This window comes from Nerophis ophidion, linkage group LG03, assembly GCF_033978795.1.
Source record: "Nerophis ophidion isolate RoL-2023_Sa linkage group LG03, RoL_Noph_v1.0, whole genome shotgun sequence".
In the NCBI taxonomy this organism is placed as follows: Eukaryota; Metazoa; Chordata; class Actinopteri; order Syngnathiformes; family Syngnathidae; genus Nerophis; species Nerophis ophidion.
In genome coordinates this window covers 85,255,228-85,281,982 of record NC_084613.1, presented here as the reverse complement: position 1 = coordinate 85,281,982, position 26,755 = coordinate 85,255,228, and the positions used below count along the sequence as shown (strand labels likewise).

At 36.4% G+C, this 26,755-nt stretch overlaps 1 long non-coding RNA gene across 2 annotated transcripts in view; it reads left to right on the top strand.

Moving 5' to 3' along the window:
* Nucleotides 1-247: 247 nt before the first annotated feature.
* The window catches only part of LOC133550155 (uncharacterized), a 298,824-nt gene continuing 272,316 nt past the window's right edge, over nt 248-26,755 (top strand). The window contains exon 1 of one of the 2 annotated variants that reach the window (XR_009806249.1): nt 248-304. This is a non-coding gene — a long non-coding RNA (uncharacterized LOC133550155). The remainder of the gene's footprint in view (nt 305-26,755) is intronic. The other variant, XR_009806250.1, reaches the window with a different exon arrangement.

Sequence of the window (26,755 nt, the reverse complement as noted above, 5' to 3'; positions counted from 1 at the left end):
AAGCACATACTTGTTGAACACGCGTCCCAATAGAGTCTCCCTTTAATGTGCTGCCGACTAGAGGCTAATATGAGAAATGCGAAAACCCGATACAAAGTTTTAAAAATAAATAATAATTTAATGTTGTTGATAATTTTGTGTTTAAGTGTTGTATGATGTTCTCAATTAGTGTTTAATCTCTCTTGTTTTTTTCATTAAACATAAAATAAAAAGCCTTAACCTTTAACCCGGAAATGGTTTTCCTGAAGAGCCGGAAGTACAGAAGTCGACACGGAAGTCACAAGAAAGTAGCAAGAAGTATCAGGTATGCGTGAACTATTTCAAGTTTTATTGCGTTAATAACTGCAAGCAAGCACAATAAAAAGGTGCCTGATGTTCTTTTTAAGAAATTAAACTACCAGTATATGCTCGGAAAGTATTGTATTAAAATGTATTTAAATGGTTTCCGGTCTAGTGTGTCATACAAACATTCTTACGCTAAACTATTCAATAACTGTGATCTATTTTTTTTAATCCTTAAAAAGATGAAACATAATAAAATCAGCATAATTAATTTTCAAGAACATTTATTTTCGTTTTGCGGAAAATCATACTAAAAACGGACAAATCATTCGTGCTGTCGTACACGCTTTTGTCCACAAGAGGGCGACCTTTCGCCTTTTATATCGTCCCGTATGTGTTATGTAAATGTTTATATTTTTTTATACTTAGTTTAATATTTATTCGGTCAGCGGTAAACAAAATAAGAAAATAGTTTTACATTCCTAAATTGACAATTTTACAGACCAAAGGGGTTTTGGCTGAAGTTGAGCTTCATAGAATTATGACATTACAATTACGGAACTTATTATAAATACACTTTGTACACAACATAAACACTGTTTAAATATATACACATTAAAAACATGTGAAATATCCCTGTACATATTTGTACCAATAATATACTATATACAAACACGTATACTTCCATTATTGTTTACATTCCACATTTAGTTTTGTAATTAACATTGATATTTATATTTCACAGAATAAATAATTCTCTATGACATAATTGAAATTCTTAATAAATTAATGGAATCGTACTGTATGTTTAATTTCTAAAGTGTAATTATGGCATCAGTTCTGAAGTGCTACCATTATTTTGATATCTTCATAATAATATTTAATAATAGCAGAAATAAGATGATAAAATAATATATTATACAGTACATTTTAAATCAATGTATTCATTTATATTTAGTATTTGTAATTTTATTTTTTATTTTATTTTTTAATTTATTGTCTAGACTTAGACACAAATCACCTTTTTAAAGATAATAATGCTCAGTTTAAAGGTGCCAATGTTTTTTTTTTCCGTACAAAATAAATAATTCTCTATTTATTTGAAATTATAAATAGATTTCCAGAATTGTACTGTATATATTTTTCAGAATTTAATTCATGAAGTTCTCAAGTAGTACCATTTATTTTTATATCTTCACAATAATATTTAATAATAGCAGAAATTAGATGATGAATTAATTATATATTATACAGTAACATTTAGAATTTATTTATTTATTTAGTATTTGTAATTTTATTATTTATAAAAAAAATGTATTTGTTGTAAAAAGTTTGAATTTGAGACTTCAACATAGACTTAGGCAAAAATCAGCTTTTTAAAGATAATAATGCTCAGTTTAAAGATGTTTTTTTTTTTTTTTTACAAAATAAATATTTTTTTTACAAAATAAATAATTCTCTATAAATTATGTGAAATTCTAAATTGATTTCCAGAATTTTACTGGGTATATTTTCCAGAATTTAATTCATGAAGTCTAATTATGGCGTCATCCATTCTCAAGTGCTACCATTTTTTTTATATCTTCATAATATTTAATAATAGCATAAATTAGATGATAAAATAATTATATTCTATATTGTAAATCAATTCAATTAATTTTTATTTATTTTAATTGGATTTAAAAAGTGTAAATTCCAGTCACCTGTACAAAAGTAAAAGCTAAGTGAGCTGCATGCTAGCATTAAATTTTATCATCATGCTATGCTAACAACACTAGCATAGCTATGTGAGCTACCTGCTCATATTAAATTTCAACATCATGCTATGTTAGCAACGTTAGCATAGCTATGTGAGCAACAAGCTAACATTACATTTGAACATCATGTAAGGTTAGCAACAGTAGCATAGCTATGAGAGCTACATGCTGACATTACTTTTTAACACCATGCTATGTTAGCAACACTAGCATAGCTATGTAAGCTACATGCTAACATTACCTTATAACCTCATGCTAGGTTAGCCACACTAGCATTGCTAGGTGAGCTGCATGCTAACATAACATTTTAACATCATGCTGTGCTAGCAACACTAGCGTAGCTATGTGAGCTACATGTTAACATTGCATTTGAACATCATGTAAGGTTAGCAACAGTAGCATAGCTATGAGAGCTACATGCTAACATTACTTTTTAACACCATGCTAGGTTAGCAGCACTAGCATAGCTATGTAAGCTACATGCTAACATTACCTTATGACATCATGGTAGGTTAACAACACTAGCATTGCTAGGTGAGCTACATGCTAACATTACTTTTTAACACCATGCTAGGTTAGCAGCACTAGCATAGCTATGTAAGCTACATGCTAACATTACCTTATGACATCATGGTAGGTTAGCAACACTAGCATTGCTAGGTGAGCTGCATGCTAACATTACATTTTAACATCATGCTATGCTAGCAACACTAGCGTAGCTATGTGAGCTACATGCTAACATTGCATTTGAACATCATGTAAGGTTAGCAACAGTAGCATAGCTATGAGAGCTACATGCTAACATTACTTTTCAAAACCATGTTAGGTTAGCAACACTAGCATAGCTAGGTGAGCTGCATGCTAACATTACATTTTAACATGCTATGCTAACAACACTAGCGTAGCTATGTGAGATACATGCTCACATTAGATTTTAACATCATGCTAGGTTGGCACCACTAGCATAGCTAGGTAAGCTGCATGCTAACATCACATTTTAACATGTAGGCTTGTTACTGTAGCATCGATCATTAACACATTTCTGTCAGGTGGTGATAAAAAGATAAAAACCTCCCTTTTGCATTTTAAATGTGCAGAGAGCTAACTTTATTATGTTTTGATCATAACAATAGCTGTCTGTCAGTTGGTCACATGACACTTTATTGTCAGCGGCGTCGTTTTATCTCCTCGACCCGACTGCATTCCAATCTAAATGTTTATGGATCAGGGTCAGAGTGAGATATCGTCATGTCAGATCCTGTCTTTGATCCAGTCCACCGGCCGTGATGCGTGGACGTGCAAAACTGCGGCACCGCTAGCTACACAACAACACCACCCAGACCCAACACAACAGTGTTTTATTTGCATATTGAAATGTGCGATGTTTGCTCTGTCAATACTCTTTTCCATACGCCGTGAAATAAAACAATTCTTAACCGACATTTGCATCAACTCTCACGTCTAATCTGCCCGGCAACAAGCGCTCTGTTTAAAACAAGGTCGTCGGTCTCTTGTTGCTAGGCAGACTTCGGAAAATGTTTTTTTTTTTTTGTGTAAGCGACTAATAATATTGATTGATATTTTGTGTCAGCTTTTATTTGTAAAAAAAATAAAATAATAAAAGCTTTATTGAAGAGACATACATCTGTACAATCAGTAGATTTTACAGTAAAAAAAGAGACAAAAATAGCTATTTATTTACCAAAATTTTACTGTAAAAGCTAAATGGTACCATTTTTTTATTACAGTAACGCGCTGTAATAAATAATAATAAATTGAGCATCAAGTCAGCCGATTTTGACCAAATTTTAGAATGTAGCCATTTTTTTTAACTCGTTTTCATTTTTGTTAACTTTAGCTACCATTAAGTAAGCTCATTTTTAAGCAAACTAAACTTCAACTTTATCTTTAAATTTAGCATATGTTTTAAGCTTTAACTTAAATGATTTTGGCTAACCTAAAGTAGCTCTATTGAGTTTAAAATACCGATTTTTTTTGTGCTAACTTTAGCAAACTTCAGGTTAGCAAACACGTTGGGCTTGAAAAGCGCATATTTTCACGAGATTTGACTTTAGCAAACACAATTATCTTCGAGTAGCTCATTTTTAAGCTAACTTAACATACTTAACTTGGGAAACCTGCTGGAATTTTAACTAACTAACTTTAGAAAACATGTTGGGCTTGAAAAGCGCATATTTTCACTAGATTTGACTTTAGCAAACACATTTATATTCAAAGTAGCTCATTTTTAAACTAACTTAGCAAACTTAACTGGGGAAACCTGGTAGAATTTAAAATAACTAACTATAGGAAACACAATGGGCTTTAAAAGTACTTATTTTCACGAGATTTGACTTTAGCAAAGACATTTATCTTCAAAGTAGCTCATTTTTAAACTAACTTAACAAACTTAACTGGAGAAACCTGGTTGAATTTTAAATAACTAACTATAGAAAACACAATGGGCTTTAAAAGCACTTATTTTCACGAGATTTGGCTTTAGCAAAGACAATTATCTTCAAAGTAGCTCATTTTTAACCTAACTTAACAAACTTAACTGGGGAAACCTGGTTGAATTTTAAATAACTAACTATAGAATACAAAATGGGTTTCAATAGCACTTATTTTCACGAGATTTGACTTCAGCAAAGACATTTATCTTCAAAGTAGCTCATTTTTAAACTAACTTAACAAACTTAACTGGGGAAACCTGGTTGAATTTTAAATAACTAACTATAGAAAACACAATGGGCTTTAAAAGCACTTATTTTCACGAGATTTGACTTTAGCAAAGACTTTTATCTTCAAAGTAGCTCATTTTTTGACTAACTTAACAAACTAAACTGGGGAAACCTGGTAGAATTTAAAATAACTAACTATAGAAAACACAATGGGCTTTAAAAGCACTTATTTTCACAAGATTTGACTTTAGCAAAAACATTTATCTTCAAAGTAGCTAATTTTTAAACTAACTTAACAAACTTAACTGGGGAAACCTGGTTGAATTTTAAATAACTAACTATAGAAAACAAAATGGGTTTCAATAGCACTTATTTTCACGAGATTTGACTTTAGCAAAGACATTTATCTTCAAAGTAGCTCATTTTTAAACTAACTTAACAAACTTAACTGGGGAAACCTGGTTGAATTTTAAATAACTAACTATAGACAACACAATCGGCTTTAAAAGCACTTATTTTCACGAGGTTTGACTTTAACAAAGACATTTATCTTCAAAGTAGCTCATTTTTTAACTAAATTGGGGAAACCTGGTTGAATTTTAAATAACTAACATTTAACATTAGCAAAGACATTTATCTTCAAAGTAGCTCATTTTTAAACTAACTTAACAAACTTAACTGGGGAAACCTGGTTGAATTTTAAATAACTAACTATAGACAACACAATGGGCTTTAAAAGCACTTATTTTCACAAGATTTGACTTTAGTAAAGACATTTATCTTCAAAGTAGCTAATTTTTTAACTAAATTGAGGAAACCTGGTTGAATTTTAAATAACTAACATTTAACATTAGCAAAGACATTTATCTTCAAAGTAGCTCATTTTTTATCTAACTTAACAAACTTAACTGGGGAAACCTGGTTGAATTTTAAATAACTAACTATAGAAAACACAATGGGCTTTAAAAGCACTTATTTTCACAAGATTTGACTTTAGCAAAGACATTTATCTTCAAAGTAGCTCATTTTTTAACTAACTTAACAAACTTAACTGGGGAAACCTGGTTGAATTTTAAATAACTAACTATAGTCAACACAATGGGCTTTAAAAGCACTTATTTTCACAAGATTTGACTTTAGCAAAGACATTTATCTTCAAAGTAGCTCATTTTTTAACTAACTTAACAAACTTAACTGGGGAAACCTGGTTGAATTTTAAATAACTAACTATAGTCAACACAATGGGCTTTAAAAGCACTTATTTTCACAAGATTTGACTTTAGCAAAGACATTTATCTTCAAAGTAGCTCATTTTTAAACTAACTTAACAAACTTAACTGGGGAAACCTGGTTGAATTTTAAATAACTAACTATAGAAAACACAATGGGCTTTAAAAGCACTTATTTTTACGAGATTTGACTTCAGCAAAGACATTTATCTTCAAAGTAGCTCATTTTTAACCTAACTTAACAAACTTAACTGGGGAAACCTGGTTGAATTTTACCAACTAACTATAGAAAACACAATGGGCTTTAAAAGCACTTATTTTCACGAGATTTGACTTTAGCAAAGACATTTATCTTCAAAGTAGCTCATTTTTAAACTAACTTAACAAACTTAACTGGGGAAACCTGGTTGAATTTTAAATAACTAACTATAGACAACACAATCGGCTTTAAAAGCACTTATTTTCACGAGGTTTGACTTTAACAAAGACATTTATCTTCATAGTAGCTCATTTTTTAACTAAATTGGGGAAACCTGGTTGAATTTTAAATAACTAACATTTAACATTAGCAAAGACATTTATCTTCAAAGTAGCTCATTTTTAAACTAACTTAACAAACTTAACTGGGGAAACCTGGTTGAATTTTAAATAACTAACTATAAAAAACACAATGGGCTTTAAAAGCACTTATTTTCACGTGATTTGACTTTAGCAAAGACATTTATCTTCAAAGTAGCAAATTTTTTAACTAACTTAACTGGGGAAACCTGGTTGAATTTTAAATAACTAGCTATAGAAAACACAATTGGCTTTAAAAGCACTTATTTTCACGAGATTTGACTTTAGCAAAGACATTTATCTTCAAAGTAGCTAATTTTTTAACTAACTTAACTGGGGAAACCTGGTTGAATTTTAAATAACTAGCTATAGAAAACACAATGGGCTTTAAAAGCACTTATTTTCACGAGATTTGACTTTAGCAAAGACATTTATCTTCAAAGTAGCTCATTTTTTAACTAAATTGGGGAAACCTGGTTGAATTTTAAATAACTAACATTTAACATTAGCAAAGACATTTATCTTCAAAGTAGCTAATTTTTAAACTAACTTAACAAACTTAACTGGGGAAACCTGGTTGAATTTTAAATAACTAACTATAGAAAACACAATGGGCTTTAAAAGCACTTATTTTCACAAGATTTGACTTTAGCAAAGACATTTATCTTCAAAGTAGCTCATTTTTAAACTAACTTAAACTTAACAAACTAAACCTGGTTGAATTTTAAATAACTAACTATAGAAAACACAATGGGCTTTAAAAACACTTATTTTCACGAGATTTGACTTTAGCAAAGACATTTATTTTCAAAGTAGCTCATTTTTAAGCTAACTTAACAAACTTAACTGGGGAAACCTGGTTGAATTTTAAATAACTATAGAAAACACAATGGGCTTTAAAAGCACTTATTTTCAGGAGATTTGACTTTAGCAAAGATATTTATCTTCAAAGTAGCTCATTTTTAAACTAACTTAACAAACTTAACTGGGGAAACCTGGTTGAATTTTAAATAACTAACTATAGAAAACACAATGGGCTTTAAAAGCACTTATTTTTACGAGATTTGACTTCAGCAAAGACATTTATCTTCAAAGTAGCTCTTTTTTAAACTAACTTAACTGGGGAAACCTGGTTGAATTTTAAATAACTAACTATAGAAAACACAATGGGCTTTAAAAGCACTTATTTTCACGATATTTGACTTTAGCAAAGACATTTATCTTCAAAGTAGCTAATTTTTTAACTAACTTAACTGGGGAAACCTGGTTGAATTTTAAATAACTAACTATAGAAAACACAATGGGCTTTAAAAGCACTTATTTTCACGAGATTTGACTTTAGCAAAGACATTTATCTTCAAAGTAGCTCATTTTTTAACTAAATTGGGGAAACCTGGTTGAATTTTAAATAACTAACATTTAACATTAGCAAAGACATTTATCTTCAAAGTAGCTAATTTTTAAACTAACTTAACAAACTTAACTGGGGAAACCTGGTTGAATTTTAACGAATTTTAGAAAACCTGTCGAATTTTAAAAGCGTAAATTTTCCCCTGCAAACCAATATAAATTTTACGTTAATTTATCCCCAAATGGTTGTATTTTATTGAATAATAATAGTTTTTTTAAATGTTGTATTAATTATCCCGTGGCAAAACAAATGGAAACTAACAAAAACATGTTGATAATCCACAATAAAGGTGACTATTATGGAGAAAAAGTGCCATTGAGCAAAAAAGTAAGCGAGCAAGGTTTTGAAGAAGGAGGTCACGCCGAAGCCGGCATTTCCAGTTTTGTGCGTCGCTTTTTGTCCTCGCCGGCGATTGACGGGGCGGAACGCACAAAAAAAAGGTGCGAGGTGTGTTTGTGTGTTTGTGGAGGCCATCAGTCAACCTTAAAGACACAAAAGCGACAACTTTGCTGTTGTCGACTTCACGTCGCCGTGACGATGAACTCCGACACCAGTCTGGCCATCGTCTCTCGTCCAATCAGGGAGCGGCGAAAAGCCAAGGGGGCGTGTTCCGGTTTTCAACCACGCGATAGCATTTTAGCAAATAAAAGATATAAGCTTGTTCAAATTGAAATTAGTTAATTAGTTAGCAAAGTAAGCTATTAGCTTTAGCACTTTGTTATTCAGCGATTTATTATAACTTTAAATGTGCATATTTTTGATAGCTAAATTTATTAAAAACTTTAGCAAACATGTTTTAACTTCCAGTCATCTTATTTTTAAGGTAATATAGCAAACTTACCGTATTTCCTTTATTTTAAAACCTCTTCTCACTCCGGCGCTTACCAAAGGCATGCGGTAAATTTAGACATGCGCTTATAAATTTGAGTGTGATGTAAGGATACCATCATGAAAAGCACATTTAATACAAAAAACGTTATTATGGTCTTACCTTTACTTATAAATGAAGTCCATTTTTAGCATATTCAATAGCTTGGACCTTAAATCCTACTGAATAGCTCTTAATCTTCTTCCCTTTATGCGATTTCAAATGATTGAATTTAGCCTCCTCCATTTTGAAAATGATGACAGGGGAAGTGTCACTCGTGACGTGACGAGTTTGACCCGGTGGAAATTCTAGGCATATGCTAATTATTTTGCAAAACGAGTTTGACCCGGCGGAAATTCTAGACATGCGCTAATAAAAATAACATTTTGCGAAACAAGTTTTTACCGTATTTCCTTTATTTTAAAACCTCTTCTCACTCCGGCGCTTACCAAAGGCATGCGGTAAATTTAGACCTGCGCTTTTACATTTGAGTGTGATGTAAGGATACCATCATGAAAAGCACATTTAATACAAAAAACTTTATTACGGTCTTACCTTTACTTATAAATGAAGTCCATGCGCAGCTCCTTCTGATCAAAAGCATCGATAACTTGTTTATAGAAGTCTTCCTTATCTTTCTTCAGTTTTAAAAGTCTCTCTGTCTCGATTGAGCGCTAGAAAACTGTTTTATTTTAGATATGTAATCCTCCGTGTTAAAATTGCAAGCGAGAGGAAAAAAAAAATCTTGCTGCTTGTTGTCACTTCTTCTGCAGCCAAGTAGTCGCAAGAAGGATCACTAGCGCCCTCTACCACCAGGAGGCAGGAGTCATTTAATGACTCATATTTGACACACGCAGCTACGGTATATTAATAAAACATAGCTGCTTAGTGTTCTTTTTAGCATATTCAATAGCTTGGACCTTAAATCCTACTGAATAGCTCTTAATCGTCTTCCCTTTATGCGATTTCAAATTATTGAATTTAGCCTCCTCCATTTTGAAAATGATGACGTGACGAGTTTGACCCGGTGGAAATTCTAGGCACATGCTAATTATTTTGCGAAACGAGTTTGACCCGGCGGAAATTCTAGACACGCGCTAATAAAAATAATATTTTGCGAAACAAGTTTGACACCGCTTTAATCCTGAGCCGGCGGTAATGCTAAGTATGCGCTAATTATTTTGCGGGACGAGTATTTGCGAGACGAGTTTGACCCGGCAATAATTTTAGGCAGGCACATACTATATACCCGGCGGCAATTCAAGGAAATACGGTAACTTGAAAAGCTTAGTTGAACTTTAATTTAGCAAACGTGTCGAACTTTAAATGAGCTAATTTTGGCGGAAGATGGAGTAAAGTGAATTATATTTATATAGCGCTTTTCTCTAGTGACTCAAAGCGCTTTACATAGTGAAACCCAATATCTAAGTTACATTTAAAGCAGTGTGGGTGGCACTGGGAGCAGGTGGGTAAAGTGTCTTGCCCAAGGACACAACGTCAGTGACTAGGATGGCGGAAGTGGGAATCGAACCTGCAACCCTCAAGTTGCTGGCACGGCCACTCTACAAGTCGCCACCTCATCACAGGGCTTTTATAGGCTAGCTTTTATTCGAGCCCACCCTAACAAACTTAACTTGGGAAACCTGGTTGAAATGAAAAATGGGAAATTTAGCAAAAATGTTGATCTTTAAATGAGCTGATGTTAGCTCCCTTGCTAACCTTTAGAATACTAGTTAAGTTTAAAATAAATAAACTTTTTCTAATTTAGCAAACCCATTGAACTTCAAGTTAGTCCATGAGCTAACTTAACAAACCCACTTGATTTACTTGAACGCTTCAAATTGCTAAGTAGCTAGGTTCCGTCCTTTTTCTGTTTTTATCTGTTTAGCTCATTTTAGCCAACCTTGTTGAACTTGTTTTTACAGCTAACGTTCACCAACTTTGGTGAAAATGTGGAACGTTAAAGGCCTACTGAAAGCCACTACTAGCAACCACGCAGTCTGATAGTTTATATATCAATGATGAAATATTAGAATTGCAACACATGACAGTTTACTAAATTGCAATTTTAAATCTCGCGCCGAAATATCCTGCTGAAACGTCTCGGTATGATGACACGTACGCGTGATGTCACGCATTGTAGAGGACATTTTGTTCCAGCATCTTTCCCAGCTATAAGTTGTCTGTTTTCATCGCAAAGTTCCACAGTATTCTGGACATCTATTTTGCTGAAATCTTTTGCAATTTATTAAATTAATAATGGAGACGTCAAAGAAGAAAGATGTAGGTGGGAAGCGGTGAATTGCAAACGCAGCCGGTGTTTCATTGTTTAAAATTCCCGAAGGTGAAGCTTTACTATGGAACAGAGCGGTCAAGCGAACATGGTTCTCAACCGCATGTCAGGTTTCGGTGAGAAAATTGTGATAATAAGTCGGCTCTTACCGTAGACATGAGCGGAGCTTGCGTCCTCCTGCAGCTGCGGACTATTACCTCCTCCCACCGGAGACACTGGCGGTCACCACACCCGTCTGACTTTCAGGTATCATATAATCTCACTAAAAAACTAGTAACACAATAAGCAGATAAGGGATTTTCTAGAATTAACTAAGTAAATGTGTCTAATAACATCTGAATTGCTCTCACTGCCCTCACCTTTTTTTTTTTTCATAGTTCTTCACTCTCACTTCCCTCATCCACAAATCGTTCATCCTCGCTCAAATTAATGGTAAAATTGTCGCTTTCTCTGTCCGAATCGCTCTAGCTGCTGGTGGCCATGTTTGACGGTGAAGCTTTACTACAGAACATAGCGGTCAAGCAAACGCGGTTGGATGGGACCACACACACAAAGTACAGGCTGTTATGCAACGATCATTTCGAAAGATCGTGTTTCGAAGAGGGTCGCTTGCGAAGGGCAGAGATGGGCATCGCCACCACCCGTGAACTGGTGCTGAAGAAAGGTGTGGGGCTGACCTTCAGGTTGTACAGGTACGACCATATAATCTCACTAAAACACAATAAGATGATAAGGGAGTTATCCTAGTAAATGTGTCTAATAACATCTGAATCGCTCCCACTGTATAGTCTTTTTTTTTTTTTTTCTTCTAGTCCTTCACTCTCACTTTCCTCATCCACGAATCTTTCATCCTCGCTCAAATGAATGGGGAAATCGTCGCTTACTCGGTCCGAATCGGTCTCGCTGCTGGTGGCCATGATTGTAAACAATGTTCAGATGTGAGGAGCTCCACAACCCGTGACGTCACGCGCACATCGTCTGCTACTTCCGGTACAGGCAAGGCTTTTTTATTTTCGACCAAAAGTTGCAAACTTTATCGTGGATGTTCTCTACTAAATCCTTTCAGCAAAAATATGGCAATATCGCGATAAGTAGTCTGCTTTAATCGCATAATTACACAGTATTCTGGACATCTGTGTTGCTGAATCTTTTGCAATTTGTTCAATTAATAATGGAGACGTCAAAGAAGAAAGATGGAGGTAGGAAGCTTTTAGCCTTTAGCCACACAAACAGCCGGTGTTTCCTTGTTTAAAATCCCCGAAGTTGAAGCTTTACTATCGAACAGAGCCGTCAAGCGAACATGTATCCCGACCACTTGTCAACCAGCAGGTTTCGGTGAGAAAATTGTGGTAGTGAATCTGCTCTTACCGGAGACATCAGCGGTGCCAGCGTCCTCCTGCAGCTGCGTGACTTCCCTCTGAGACACTCGCGGTCAACACACCCCTCCGACTATCAGGTACTATTTAATCTCACTAAAACACTAACAACACAATAGAAAGATAAGGTATTTTCCAGAATGATCCTAGTAAATGTGTCTAATAACATCTGAATCGCTCCCACTGCAATCGCCTTTTTTTTTCTCTCTAATACTTCACTCTAATTTTTCTCATCCGCAGATCTTTCATCCTTGCTCAATTTAATGGGGAAATTGTCGCTTTCTCGGTCCGAATCGCTCTAGCTGCTGGTGGCCATGATTGTAAACAATGTTCGGATGTGAGGAGCTCCACAACCCGTGACGTCACGCGCACATTGTCTCCTACTTCCGGTACAGGCAAGACTTTTTTATTAGCGACCAAAAGTTGCGATGTTCTCTACTAAATCCTTTCAGCAAAAAATATGGCAAAATGATCAAGTATGACACATAGAATGGACCTGCTATCCCCGTTTCAATAAGAAAATCTAATTTCAGTAGGCCTTTAAAAAAAGAAAAAAAGATCAAAATGAATTCCTTTTTTTTTTTTTTTTTCATAGTTCGTCACTCTCACTTTCCTCATCCACGAATCTTTCATCCTCACTAAAAATTAATGGTGAAATCGTCGCTTTCTCGGTCCGAATCGCTCTAGCTGCTGGTGGCCATGATTGTAAACAATGTTCAGATGTGAGGAGCTCCACAACCCGTGACGTCACGCGCACATCGTCTGCTACTTCCGGTTTTATTGGCGACCAAAAGTTGCGAACTTTATCGTCGATGTTCTCTACTAAATCCTTTCAGCAAAAACATGGCGAAATGATCAAGTATGACACATAGAATGGACATTATTCTTTGAATAAGAAAATCTCATTTCAGCAGGCCTTTAAAAGAAGAAAAAAAGACCAAAATGAATTCTGGCCACAGGGGGCACCAGTGAGTCAGGTGACCCCAGGCTTCCAGCTTCTAAAAATAAACAGGAGGGGAAGAGAGTTGAGGTTCGGGGCGGTGTTGTTTTGCTCTCAGACCTGGAAGTCAAAGTGTTTACCTTGACTCTCCAGCGGGGGCTCTTTTTTTTTTTTTTTAGAGACCCCCGAATGTCTGAGAAAGCAAAAAAAAAAAGGCCTATTTGGCCCGCAGACGTCACGGCGCAGCACACCTGCGCAAACACTGAGGACTAAAGAGCCTCCCCTGCCGAGGATCACGTAACAAAACGTGTTTTCTTTAAGGCCGCTCAAAGTTTCCAGCGGCGCTCAGCTAAAGGTGTGAAGCAGAACCAGGAAGAACTACCCAGAACTTTCTGGGCAAAAAGTTGCTCCTCCAACAGGCGGATTAAAGCCTGAGGGAAGACAATTCTGTTAGATTTGTATCTGCTGCCATGTCAACAAGCAGCTGTTAGCGTTTTTTTCGGCTTTTTTCCATCCGGCACGCATTTGCATGGCGTACAGTACGTCTGCAAACTGCAGTCGACCCTCGCCCCGTTCCTGTGGGCTACTTGTCTCTTTTTCTGTTTTCATGCTCTGGCCATCGATGCAGAGATTCACCCAGCGGGACCTCCCGAAAAATGTTGCAAATTGTGTTGTTATTTAAAGGCCGACTGAAATGAGATGTTCTGTTCTTATTTAAACGGGGATAGCAGGTCCATTCTATGTGTCGTACTTGATCATTTCGCGATATTGCCATATTTTTGCTGAAAGGATTTAGTAGAGAACATCCACGATAAAGTTCGCAACTTTTGGTCGCTAATAAAAAAGCCTTGCCTGTACCGGAAGTAGCAGACGATGTGCGCGTGACGTCACGGGTTGTGGAGCTCCTCACATCTGAACATTGTTTACAATCATGGCCACCAGCAGCTAGAGCGATTCGGACCGAAAAAGCGACGATTTCCCCGTTAATTTGAGCGAGGATGAAAGATTCGTGGATGAGGAAAGTGAGAGTGACGAACTATGAAAAAAAAAAAAAGGAATTCATTTTGGTCTTTTTTTAAAGGCCTACTGGAATGAGATTTTCTTATTTAAACGGGGATAGCAGGTCCATTCTATGTGTCATACTTCATCATTTCGCGATATTGCCATATTTTTGCTGAAAGGATTTAGTAGAGAACATCGACGATAAAGTTCGCAACTTTTGGTCGCTAATAAAAAAGCCTTGCCTGTACCGGAAGTAGCAGACGATGTGCGCGTGATGTCACGGGTTGTGGAGCTCCTCACATCTGAACATTGTTTACAATCATGGCCACCAGCAGCTAGAGCGATTCGGAACGAGTAAGCGACGATTCCCCCGTTAATTTGAGCGGGGATGTAAGATTCATGGATGAGGAAAGTGAGAGTGACGAACTATGAAAAAAAAAAAAAAAGGAATTCATTTTGGTCTTTTTTTCTGTTTTTAAAGGCCTACTGAAATGAGATGTTCTTATTCAAACGGGGATAGCAGGTCCATTCTATGTGTCGTACTTGATCATTTCGCCATATTTTTGCTGAAAGGATTTAGTTGAGAACATCGACGATAAAGTTCGCAACTTTTGGTCGCTAATAAAAAAAGCCTTGCCTGTACCGGAAGTAGCAGACGATGTGCGCGTGACGTCACGGGTTGTGGAGCTCCTCACATCTGAACATTGTTTACAATCATGGCCACCAGCAGCTAGAGCGATTCGGACCGAGAAAGCGACAATTTCCCCATTAAATTGAGCAAGGATGAAAGATCTGCGGATGAGGAAAATTAGAGTGAAGTATTAGAGAGACAAAAAAAGGCGATTGCAGTGGGAGCGATTCAGATGTTATTAGACACATTTACTAGGATCATTCTGGAAAATACCTTACCTTTCTATTGTGTTGTTAGTGTTTTAGTGAGGTTAAATAGTACCTGATAGTCGGAGGGGTGTGTTGACCGCGAGTGTCTCAGAGGGAAGTCACGCAGCTGCAGGAGGACGCTGGCACCGCTGATTTCTCCGGTAAGAGCAGATTCATTACCACAATTTTCTCACCGAAACCGGCTGGTTGACAAGTGGTCGGGATACATGTTCGCTTGACCGCTCTGTTCGATAGTAAAGCTTCAACTTCGGGGATTTTAAACAAGGAAACACCGGCTGTTTGTGTGGCTAAAGGCTAAAAGCTTCCTGCCTCCATCATTCTTCTTTGACGTCTCCATTATTAATTGAACAAATTGCAAAAGATTCAGCAACACAGATGTCCAGAATACTGTGTAATTATGCGATTAAAGCAGACTACATATCGCGATATTGCCATATTTTTGCTGAAAGGATTTAGTAGAGAACATCCACGATAAAGTTTGCAACTTTAGCTCGCTAATAAAAAAGCCTTGCCTGTACCGGCGCGTGACATCACGGGTTGTGGAGCTCCTCACATCTGAACATTGTTTACAATCATGGCCACAAGCAGCGAGAGCGATTCGGACCGAGAAAGCAACAATTTCCCCGTTAATTTGAGCGAGGATGAAATATTCGTGGATGAGGAAAGTGAGAGTGAAGGACTAGGGGAAAAAAAAAAAAAAAGACTAGAGGGCAGTGTGAGCGATTCAGATCGGGAAGATGCTGTGAGAGGCGTTGTGGCAGCTGGGGGGGCGGCAGGACCACTCAGCCAGTCCCAACCGCCACAAGCAATAGAGCCATACCGCTTTGAACGCTTTGTCAGGAGGACGCTGCTGATATTGATGCTGGAGTAGCACACGACATAGATCGCCTTCAGAATACAGAATGGTAAAAATGATCGCTACATAATACACTGTAGTTTGTGTGTGCGGTCCAATCCAACCGTGTTCCGTAGTAAAGCTTGACTGTCATCTTTTGGGGAATGTAAACAAAGAAAAACCGGCTGTGTTTGTGTTGCTGAAGGCGGCCGCAATACACCGCTTCCCACCGACAGCTTTCTTCTTTGATGTCTCCATTGTTCATTGAACACACTGCAAACGATTCAGCAACACAGAACTAACTTTAGAAAACATGTTGGGCTTTAAAAGCGCATATTTTCACTACATTTGACTTTAACAAACACATTTATCTTCAAAGTAGCTCATTTTTAAGCTAACTTGACAAACTTAACTTGGGAAACCTGCTTGAATTTTAACTAACTTAACTTTAAAAAACATGTTGAACTTTAAAAGCGCATATTTTCACTACATTTGACTTTAGCAAACACATTTATCTTCAAAGTAGCTCATTTTTAAGCTAACTTAACAAACTTAACTTGGGAAACCTGCTTGAATTTTAACTAACTTAACTTTAGAAAACATGTTGGGCTTTAAAAGCACTTATTTTCATGAGATTTTATTTTAGCAAACACATTTATCTGCAAAGTGGCTCATTTTTAAGCTAACTTAACAAACTTAACTTGGGAAACCTGCTTGAATTTTAACTAACTAACTTTAGAAAACATTTTGGGCTTTAAAAGCGCATATTTTCACTAGATTTGACTTTAGCAAACACATTTATCTTCAAAGTAGCTCATTTTTAAGCCAACTTAACAAACTTAACTTGGGAAACATAATTGAATTTTCACTAACTAACTTTGGAAAACATGTTGGGCTTTAAATTGCATTTTTTCACTAGATTTGACTTTAACAAACACATTTAACTTCAAAGGAGCTAATTTTTAAGCAAATTTAACAAACTTAACTTGGGAAACCTGGTTGAATTTGAACTAACTAACTTTAGAAAACATGTTGGGCTTTAAAAGCGCATATTTTCACTAGATTTGACTTTAGCAAAGACATTTATCTTCAAAGTAGCTAATTTTTAACCTAACTTAACATACTTGGGAAACCTGGTTGAATTTTAACTAACTTAACTTTAAAAAACATGTTGGGCTTTAAAAGCGCATATTTTCACTAGATTTGACTTAAGCAAACACATTTATCTTCAAAGTAGCTCATTTTTAAGCTAACTTAACAAACTTAACTTGGGAAACTTGCTTGAATTTTAACTAACTAACTTTAGAAAACATCTTTGGCCTTAAAAGCGCATATTTTCACCACATTTTACTCTAGCAAACACATTTATCTTCAAAGAGGCTAATTTTTAAGCTAACTTAACAAACTTAACTTGGGAAACTTGCTTGAATTTGAACTAACTAACTTTAGAAAACATGTTGGGCTTTAAAAGCGCATATTTTCACTAGATTTGACTTCAGCAAACACATTTATCTTCAAAGTAGCTCATTTTTAAGCTAACTTAACAAACTTAACTTGGGAAACCTAGTTGAATTTGAACTAACTAACTTTAGAAAACATCTTTGGCTTTAAAAGCGCATATTTTCACTACATTTTACTTTAGCAAACACATTTATCTTCAAAGGAGCTCATTTTTAAGCTAACTTAACAAACTTAAGTTGGGAAACCTCGTTGAATTTGAACTAACTAACTTTAGAAAACATGTTGGGCTTTAAAAGCGCATATTTTCACTAGATTTGACTTTAGCAAACACATTTATCTTCAAAGTAGCTCATTTTTAACCTAACTTAACATACTTGGGAAACCTGGTTGTATTTTAACTAACTTAACTTTAAAAAACATGTTGAACTTTAAAAGCGCATATTTTCACTAGATTTGACTTGAGCAAACACATTTATCTTCAAAGTAGCTCATTTTTAAGCTAACTTAACAAACTTAACTTGGGAAACTTGCTTGAATTTTAACTAACTAACTAACTTTAGAAAACATCTTGGGCTTTAAAAGCGCATATTTTCACGATATTTGACTTTAGCAAACACATTTAACTTCAAAGGAGCTAATTTTTAAGCAATTTTAACAAACTTAACTTGGGAAACCTGCTTGAATTTGAACTAACTAACTTTAGAAAACACGTTGAACTTTAAAAGTTCATATTTTCACTAGATTTGACTTTAGCAAACACATTTATCTTCAAAGTAGCTCATTTTTAACCTAACTTAACAAACTTAACTTGGGAAACCTGCTTGAATTTTAACTAACAAACTTTGGAAAACATGTTGAACTTTAAAAGCGCATATTTTCACGAGATTTGACTTTAGCAAAGACATTTATCTTCAAAGTAGCTCATTTTTAAGCTAACTTAACAAACTTAACTTGGGAAACCTGCTTGAATTTTAACTAACTAACTTTAGAAAACATGTTGGGCTTTAAAAGCACATATTTTCACTACATTTGACTTTAGCAAACGCATTTATCTTCAAAGTAGCTCATTTTTAACCTAACTTAACATACTTGGGAAACCTGGTTAAATTTTAACTAACTTAACTTTAAAAAACATGTTGGGCTTTAAAAGCGCATATTTTCACTAGATTTGACTTAAGCAAACACATTTATCTTCAAAGTAGCTCCTTTTTAAGATAACTTAACAAACTTAACTTGGGAAACCTAGTTGAATTTTAACTAACTAACTTTGGAAAACATGTTGGGCTTTAATTTGCATATTTTCACTAGATTTCACTTCAACAAACACATTTAACTTCAAAGGAGCTAATTTTTAAGATAACTTAACAAACTTAACTTGGGAAACCTGCTTGAATTTTAACTAACAAACTTTGGAAAACATGTTGAACTTTAAAAGCGCATATTTTCACGAGATTTGACTTTAGCAAAGACATTTATCTTCAAAGTAGCTCATTTTTAAGCTAACTTAACAAACTTAACTTAGGAAACCTGCTTGAATTTTAACTAACTAACTTTAGAAAACATTTTGGGCTTTAAAAGCGCATATTTTCACAACATTTGACTTTAGCAAACACATTTATCTTCAAAGTAGCTCCTTTTTAAGCCAACTTAACAAACTTAACTTGGGAAACCTGGTTGAATTTGAACTAACTAACTTTAGAAAACATGTTGGGCTTTAAAAGCACATATTTTCACTACATTTGACTTTAGCAAACACATTTAACTTCAAAGTAGCTCATTTTTGAGCTAACTTAACAAACTTAACTTGGGAAACCTGGTTGAATTTGAACTAATTTATCTTTAAAAAACGTGTAGAACTTTAAAAGCGCATATTTTCACTAGATTTGACTTTAGCAAACACATTTATCTTCAAAGTAGCTCCTTTTTAAGCTAACTTAACAAACTTAACTTAGGAAACCTGCTTGAATTTGAATTAACTAACTTTAGAAAACATGTTGGGCTTTAAAAGCGCATATTTTCACAAAATTTGACTTCAGCAAACACATTTATCTTCAAAGTAGCTCATTTTTAAGCTAACTTAACAAACTTAACTTAGGAAACCTGTTTGAATTTTAAATAACTAACTTTAGAAAACATGTTGGGCTTTAAAAGTGCATATTTTCACTAGATTTGACTTTAGCAAACACATTTATCTTCAAAGTAGCTCATTTTTAACCTAACTTAACATACTTGGGAAAACTGGTTGAATTTTAACTAACTTAACTTTAAAAAACATGTTGGGCTTTAAAAGCGCATATTTTCACTAGATTTGACATAAGCAAACACATTTATCTTCAAAGTAGCGCATTTTTAAGCTAACTTAACAAACTTAACTTGGGAAACCTGGTTGAATTTGAACTAACTAACTTTAGAAAACATGTTGGGCTTTAAATTGCATTTTTTCACTACATTTGACTTTAACAAACACATTTATCTTCAAAGTAGCTCATTTTTAACCTAACTTAAAATACTTGGGAAACCTGGTTGAATTTTAACTAACTAACTAACTTTAGAAAACATGTTGGGCTTTAAAAGCGCATATTTTCACTAGATTTGACATAAGCAAACACATTTATCTTCAAAGTAGCGCATTTTTAAGCTAACTTAACAAACTTAACTTGGGAAACCTGGTTGAATTTGAACTAACTAACTTTAGAAAACATGTTGGGCTTTAAATTGCATTTTTTCACTACATTTGACTTTAACAAACACATTTATCTTCAAAGTAGCTCATTTTTAACCTAACTTAAAATACTTGGGAAACCTGGTTGAATTTTAACTAACTAACTAACTTTAAAAAACACTTTGGGCTTTAAAAGCGCATATTTTCACAACATTTGACTTTAGCAAACACATTTATCTTCAAAGTAGCTCCTTTTTAAGCCAACTTAACAAACTTAACTTGGGAAACCTGGTTGAATTTGAACTAACTAACTTTAGAAAACATGTTGGTCTTTAAAAGCACATATTTTCACTACATTTGACTTTAGCAAACACATTTAACTTCAAAGTAGCTCATTTTTGAGCTAACTTAACAAACTTAACTTGGGAAACCTGGTTGAATTTGAACTAATTTATCTTTAAAAAACGTGTAGAACTTTAAAAGCGCATATTTTCACTAGATTTGACTTTAGCAAACACATTTATCTTCAAAGTAGCTCCTTTTTAAGCTAACTTAACAAACTTAACTTAGGAAACCTGTTTGAATTTTAAATAACTAACTTTAGAAAACATGTTGGTCTTTAAAAGCGCATATTTTCACTAGATTTGACTTTAGCAAACACATTTATCTTCAAAGTAGCTCCTTTTTAAGCCAACTTAACAAACTTAACTTGGGAAACCTGTTTGAATTTGAACTAACTAACTTTGGAAAACATGTTGGGCTTTAAAAGCGCATATTTTCACTACATTTGACTTTAACAAACACATTTATCTTCAAAGTAGCTCATTTTTAACCTAACTTAAAATACTTGGGAAACCTGGTTGTATTTTAACTAACTTAACTTTAAAAAACATGTTGAACTTTAAAAGCGCATATTTTCACTAGATTTGACTTCAGTAAACACATTTATTTATCTTCAAAGTAGCTCATTTTTAACCTAACTTAAAATACTTGGGAAACCTGGTTGAATTTTAACTAACTAACTTTAAAAAACATGTTGAACTTTAAAAGCGCATATTTTCACTATGGATAAGTCTTTGGCGAGCATTCCTCAGCTTTCTCAATCTTTTTTGCCACGTGTGCCAGCTTTTTGGAAACATGTTGCAGGCATCAAATTCCAAATAAGCTAAAATTTGCAAAAAAAAATAAATTCACTTCAATATCTTGTCTTTGCAGTTTATTCAATTGAATATAAGTTGAAAAGGATTTGCTAATCATTGTATTCTCTTTTTATTTACCTTTTTACACAACGTGACAACTTCACCGATTTTGGCTTTTGTTTATCAGTCGTAGAGGTCGTGGCTGGATCTAATCTACATCATGTGACACAACAAGCCCCGCCCCCCTGCTACCGTTGAAGGACAGGGTCAGACGGATGTTGCCCAGGCCGCAGGGTCACGGGGTCAGAGGTGATGTCCAGCAGGTGCTCCAACATGACCATGGCACTCGGTAGGGCGCCATGTGATCTCCGGGGCTCTTTGGGGGCAGAGGCTCGGATCACTTTTCCCGCCGCGTGCCCCCTCGGCGCTTTTGATGTCGCCCGGACGCGGCTCGACGACAGTTGGCGCGCACGTTAAGTCCCACGGACCACCCATGTCTGATAAAATGTGAGGTTTAAGTTCTCTGAAGAATGTCTGCCTCACCCTCATGTCCATCTGGACCGCTCATATGAGATGAAGTGTGTGTGTGTGTGTGTGTGTGTGTGTGTGTGTGTGTGTGTGTGTGTGTGTGTGTGTGTGTGTGTGTGTGTGTGTGTGTGTGTGTGTGTGTGTGTGGGTGTGTGTTCCGCACTTTTAGCGCTATATTGCTCCGATGAACAGTCTGTGGGTGCACGGTGTACAAAAGCAAATAACCACCGGGGTAGGCCTGGGCGATACGGCCTTTTATTGATATCTCGATATTTTCAGGCCATATTGCGATACACCATGTCCTTGAATTGCTAATTAAAGTGTAACATTATCACAATTTCTGAAGGGTTAAAACCAATAAAAATCACTTCCCAGTGGCTTATTTTATTTTTCGAAGTTTTTCTCAAAATTTTACCCATCGCGCAATATCCCGAAAAACGGCTTCAAAGTGCCCGATTTTAACCGTCGTTATATCCACCCGTCCGTTATCGCGTGACGTCACGGCGTGAAGCCACCAGAAACAAACATGGCGGATAGCACAGAAAGGTATGGCGATATTAGCTCGGATTCAGACTCGGATTTCAGCGCCGTAAGCGATTCATGTGTTGAAACGGGTGGTTGGAGTGTGGAGGCAGGTAGCGAAAACGAAATTGAAGAAGAAACTGAAGCTATTGAGCCATATAACGACAGACAGCGGCACAGGAGGAAGCAAGGACGAATTCGGCGATAGCCTTCTAAGCAACGATTGGTATGTGTTTGTTTGGCATTAAATGTGGGTGGAGGGAAAGGCTGGATGCTAATATAGCTACAAATGAGGCATAATGATGCAATATGTACATACAGCTAGCCTAAATAGCATGTTAGCATCGATTAGCTGGCAGTCATGCCGTGAGCAAATATGTCTGATTAGCACATAAGTCAACAACGTCAACAAAACTCACCTTTGGGATTTCGTTGACTTTATCGTTGGAAATGCATCTGCTTTGAGTGTCGCAGGATATCCACACATCTCTGTGCCATCTCTGTCGTAGGTAAAGTGTGCGAGGGACTTTCACATCTTTTAACCACTAGTGCAACTTGAATCCGTCGATTGGTATGTGTTTGTTTGGCATTAAATAGGGTGGAGGGAAAGGCTGGATGCTAATATAGCTACAAATGAGGCATAATGATGCAATATGTACATACAGCTCGCCTAAATAGCATGTTAGCATCGATTAGCTGGCAGTCATGCCGTGACCATTGATATGTCTGATTAGCACATAAGTCAATAACGTCAACACAACTCACCTTTGAGATTTCGTTGACTTTATCGTTGGAAATGCATCTGCTTTGAGTGTCGCAGGATATCTACACATCTCTGTGCCATCTCTGTCGTAGGTAAAGTGTGCGAGGGACTTTCACATCTTTTAACCACTGGTGCAACTTGAATCCGTCGATTGGTATGTGTTTGTTTGGCATTAGATGTGGGTGGAGGGAAAGGCCGGATGCTAATATAGCTACAAATGAGGCATAATGATGCAATATGTACATACAGCTAGCCTAAATAGCATGTGAGGATCGATTAGCTGGCAGTCATGCCGTGAGCAAATATGTCTGATTAGCACATAAGTCAATAACGTCAACAAAACTCACCTTTGTGATTTCGTTGACTTTATCGTTGGAAATGCATCTGCTTTGAGTGTCGCAGGATATCCACACATCTCTGTCGTAGGTAAAGTGTGCCAGGGACTTTCACAACTTTTAACCACTGGTGCAACTTGAATCCGTCGATTGGTATGTGTTTGTTTGGCATTAAATAGGGTAGAGGGAAAGGCTGGATGCTAATATAGCTACAAATGAGGCATAATGATGCAATGTCTACATACAGCTAGCCTAAATAGCATGTTAGCATCGATTAGCTGGCAGTCATGCCGTGAGCAAATATGTCTGATTAGCACATAAGTCAATAACGTCAACAAAACTCACCTTTGTGATTTCGTTGACTTTATCGTTGGACATGCATCTGCTTTGAGTGTCGCAGGATATCCACACATCTCTGTCGTAGGTAAAGTGTGCGAGGGACTTTCACATCTTTTAACCACTGGTGCAACTTGAATCCGTCGATTGGTATGTGTTTGTTTGGCATTAAATGTGGGTGGCGGGAAAGGCCGGATGCTGATATAGCTACAAATGAGGCATAATGATGCAATATGTACGTACAGCTAGCCTAAATAGCATGTTAGCATCGATTAGCTGGCAGTCATGCGGTGACCAAATATGTCTGATTAGCACATAAGTCAACAACGTCAACAAAACTCACCTTTGTGATTTCGTTGACTTTATCGTTGGAAGTGCATCTGCTTTGAGTGTCGCAGGATAGCTACACATCTCTGTCGTAGGTAAAGTGTGCGAGGGACTTTCACATCTTTTAACCACTGGTGCAACTTGAATCCGTCGATTGGTATGTGTTTGTTTGGCATTAAATGTGGGTGGAGGGAAAGGCCGGATGCTGATATAGCTACAAATGAGGCATAATGATGCAATATGTACGTACAGCTAGCCTAAATAGCATGTTAGCACCGTCATGCTGTGACCAAATATGTCTGATTAGCACATAAGTCAATAACGTCAACAAAACTCACCTTTGTGATTTCGTTGACTTTATCGTTGGAAATGCATCTGCTTTGAGTGTCGCAGGATATCCACACATCTCTGTCGTAGGTAAAGTGTGCCAGGGACTTTCACATCTTTTAACCACTGGTGCAACCTGAATCCGTCGATTGGTATTTGTTTGTTTGGCATTAAATGTGGGTGGCGGGAAAGACTGGATGTTAATATAGCTACAAATGAGGCATAATGATGCAATATGTACATACAGCCAGCCTAAATAGCATGTTAGCATCGATTAGCTGGCAGTCATGCCGTGACCAAATATGTCTGATTAGCACATAAGTCAATAACGTCAACAAAACTCACCTTTGTGATTTCGTTGACTTTATCGTTGGAAATGCATCTGCTTTGAGTGTCGCAGGGTATCCACACATCTCTGTGCCATCTCTGTCGTAGGTAAAGTGTGCGAGGGACTTTTACATCTTTTAACCACTGGTGCAACTTGAATCCGTCGATTGGTATGTGTTTGTTTGGCATTAAATGTGGGTGGCGGGAAAGGCTGGATGCTGATATAGCTACAAATGAGGCATAATGATGCAATATGTACATACAGCTAGCCTAAATAGCATGTTAGCATCGATTAGCTGGCAGTCATGCCGTGACCAAATATGTCTGATTAGCACATAAGTCAATAACGTCAACAAAACTCACCTTTGTGATTTCGTTGACTTTATCGTTGGAAATGCATCTGCTTTGAGTGTCGCGGGATATCCACGCATCTCTGTCGTAGGTAAAGTGTGCCAGGGACTTTCACATCTTTTAACCACTGGTGCAACTTGAATCCGTCGATTGGTATGTGTTTGTTTGGCATTAAATTTGGGTGGAGGGAAAGGCTGGATGCTAATATAGCTACAAATGAGGCATAATGATGCAATATGTACGTACAGCTGGCCTAAATAGCATGTTAGCATCGATTAGCTGGCAGTCATGCCGTGACCATTGATATGTCTGATTAGCACATAAGTCAATAACGTCAACAAAACTCACCTTTGTGCATTCATGCACAGTGTTAAAAGTTTGGTGGATAAAATGAGAGAGAAAAAGAAGTGGCATGAATCACGTCTTAGCCAACACATCCAGGGGGTTTACCTCGCTCGTCTGCGGGAACAGACTGCCGTCGTCCCTGAATAGCTCGCACTCCGGCAGATCCAGTGGTGGTCTATTTTCCAATATTGCAGATTTCGTTGACTTTATTGTCGGAAATGCATCTGCTTTGAGTGTGGCAGGATATCCACACATTCTGTGCCATCTCTGTCGTAGCACAGCTGTCGTTGGTAAAGTGTGCGGAACAAACGAGGGACTTTCGCATCTTTTGACCTGTGGTGCAACTTGAATCCGTCCCTGTTGGTGTTGTTACACCCTCCGACAACACACCCACGAGGCATAATGTCTCCAAGGTACCGGAAAACTGTCAAAAAAAACCGGAAAATAACAGAGTTGATTTGACTTGGTGTGTGTGATGTGTTTGAGAAAATGGCGGATCGCTTCTTGTTGTGACGTCACGGGTGAAAGGTCATTGCTCCGACTGTGAAAAATTTAAAAGCGTTTAAAATAGAGTTGGGAAATCGGTTAAAAAAACATATGGTCTTTTTTCTGCAACATCAAGGTACATATTGAGGCTTACATAGGTCTGTTGATAATGTTCCCCTTTAATTTAAAACCTCTTCTCACTCCGGCGTTGACCAAAGGCATGCGGTAAATTTAGGCCTGCTCTTATAAATTTGAGTGTGATGTAAGGATACCATCATGAAAAGCACATTTAATTAAAAAAAGGTTATTATGGTCTTACCTTTACTTATAAATGAAGTCCATGCGCAGCTCCTTCTATTTTTCTTCAGTTTTAAAAGTCTCTCTGTCTTCCTTTATTACCTCCTGCTTCGATTTAAAGTCCAGTTTAGAAAACTGTTTTATTTTAGATATGTAATCCTCCATGTTAAAAGTGCAGGCGAGAGGAAAAAATGAACGATCGCTGCTCACTCTTGCTGCTTGTTGTCCCTTCTTCTGCAGCCGAGTAGTCGCAAGTCGGTTGGTAGAGCGGCCGTGCCAGCAACTTGAGGGTTGCAGGTTCGATTCCCGCTTCCGCCATCCTAGTCACTGCCGTCGTGTCCTTGGGCAAGACACTTTACCCACCTGCTCCCAGTGCCACCCACACTGCTTTAAATGTAACTTAGATATTGGGTTTCA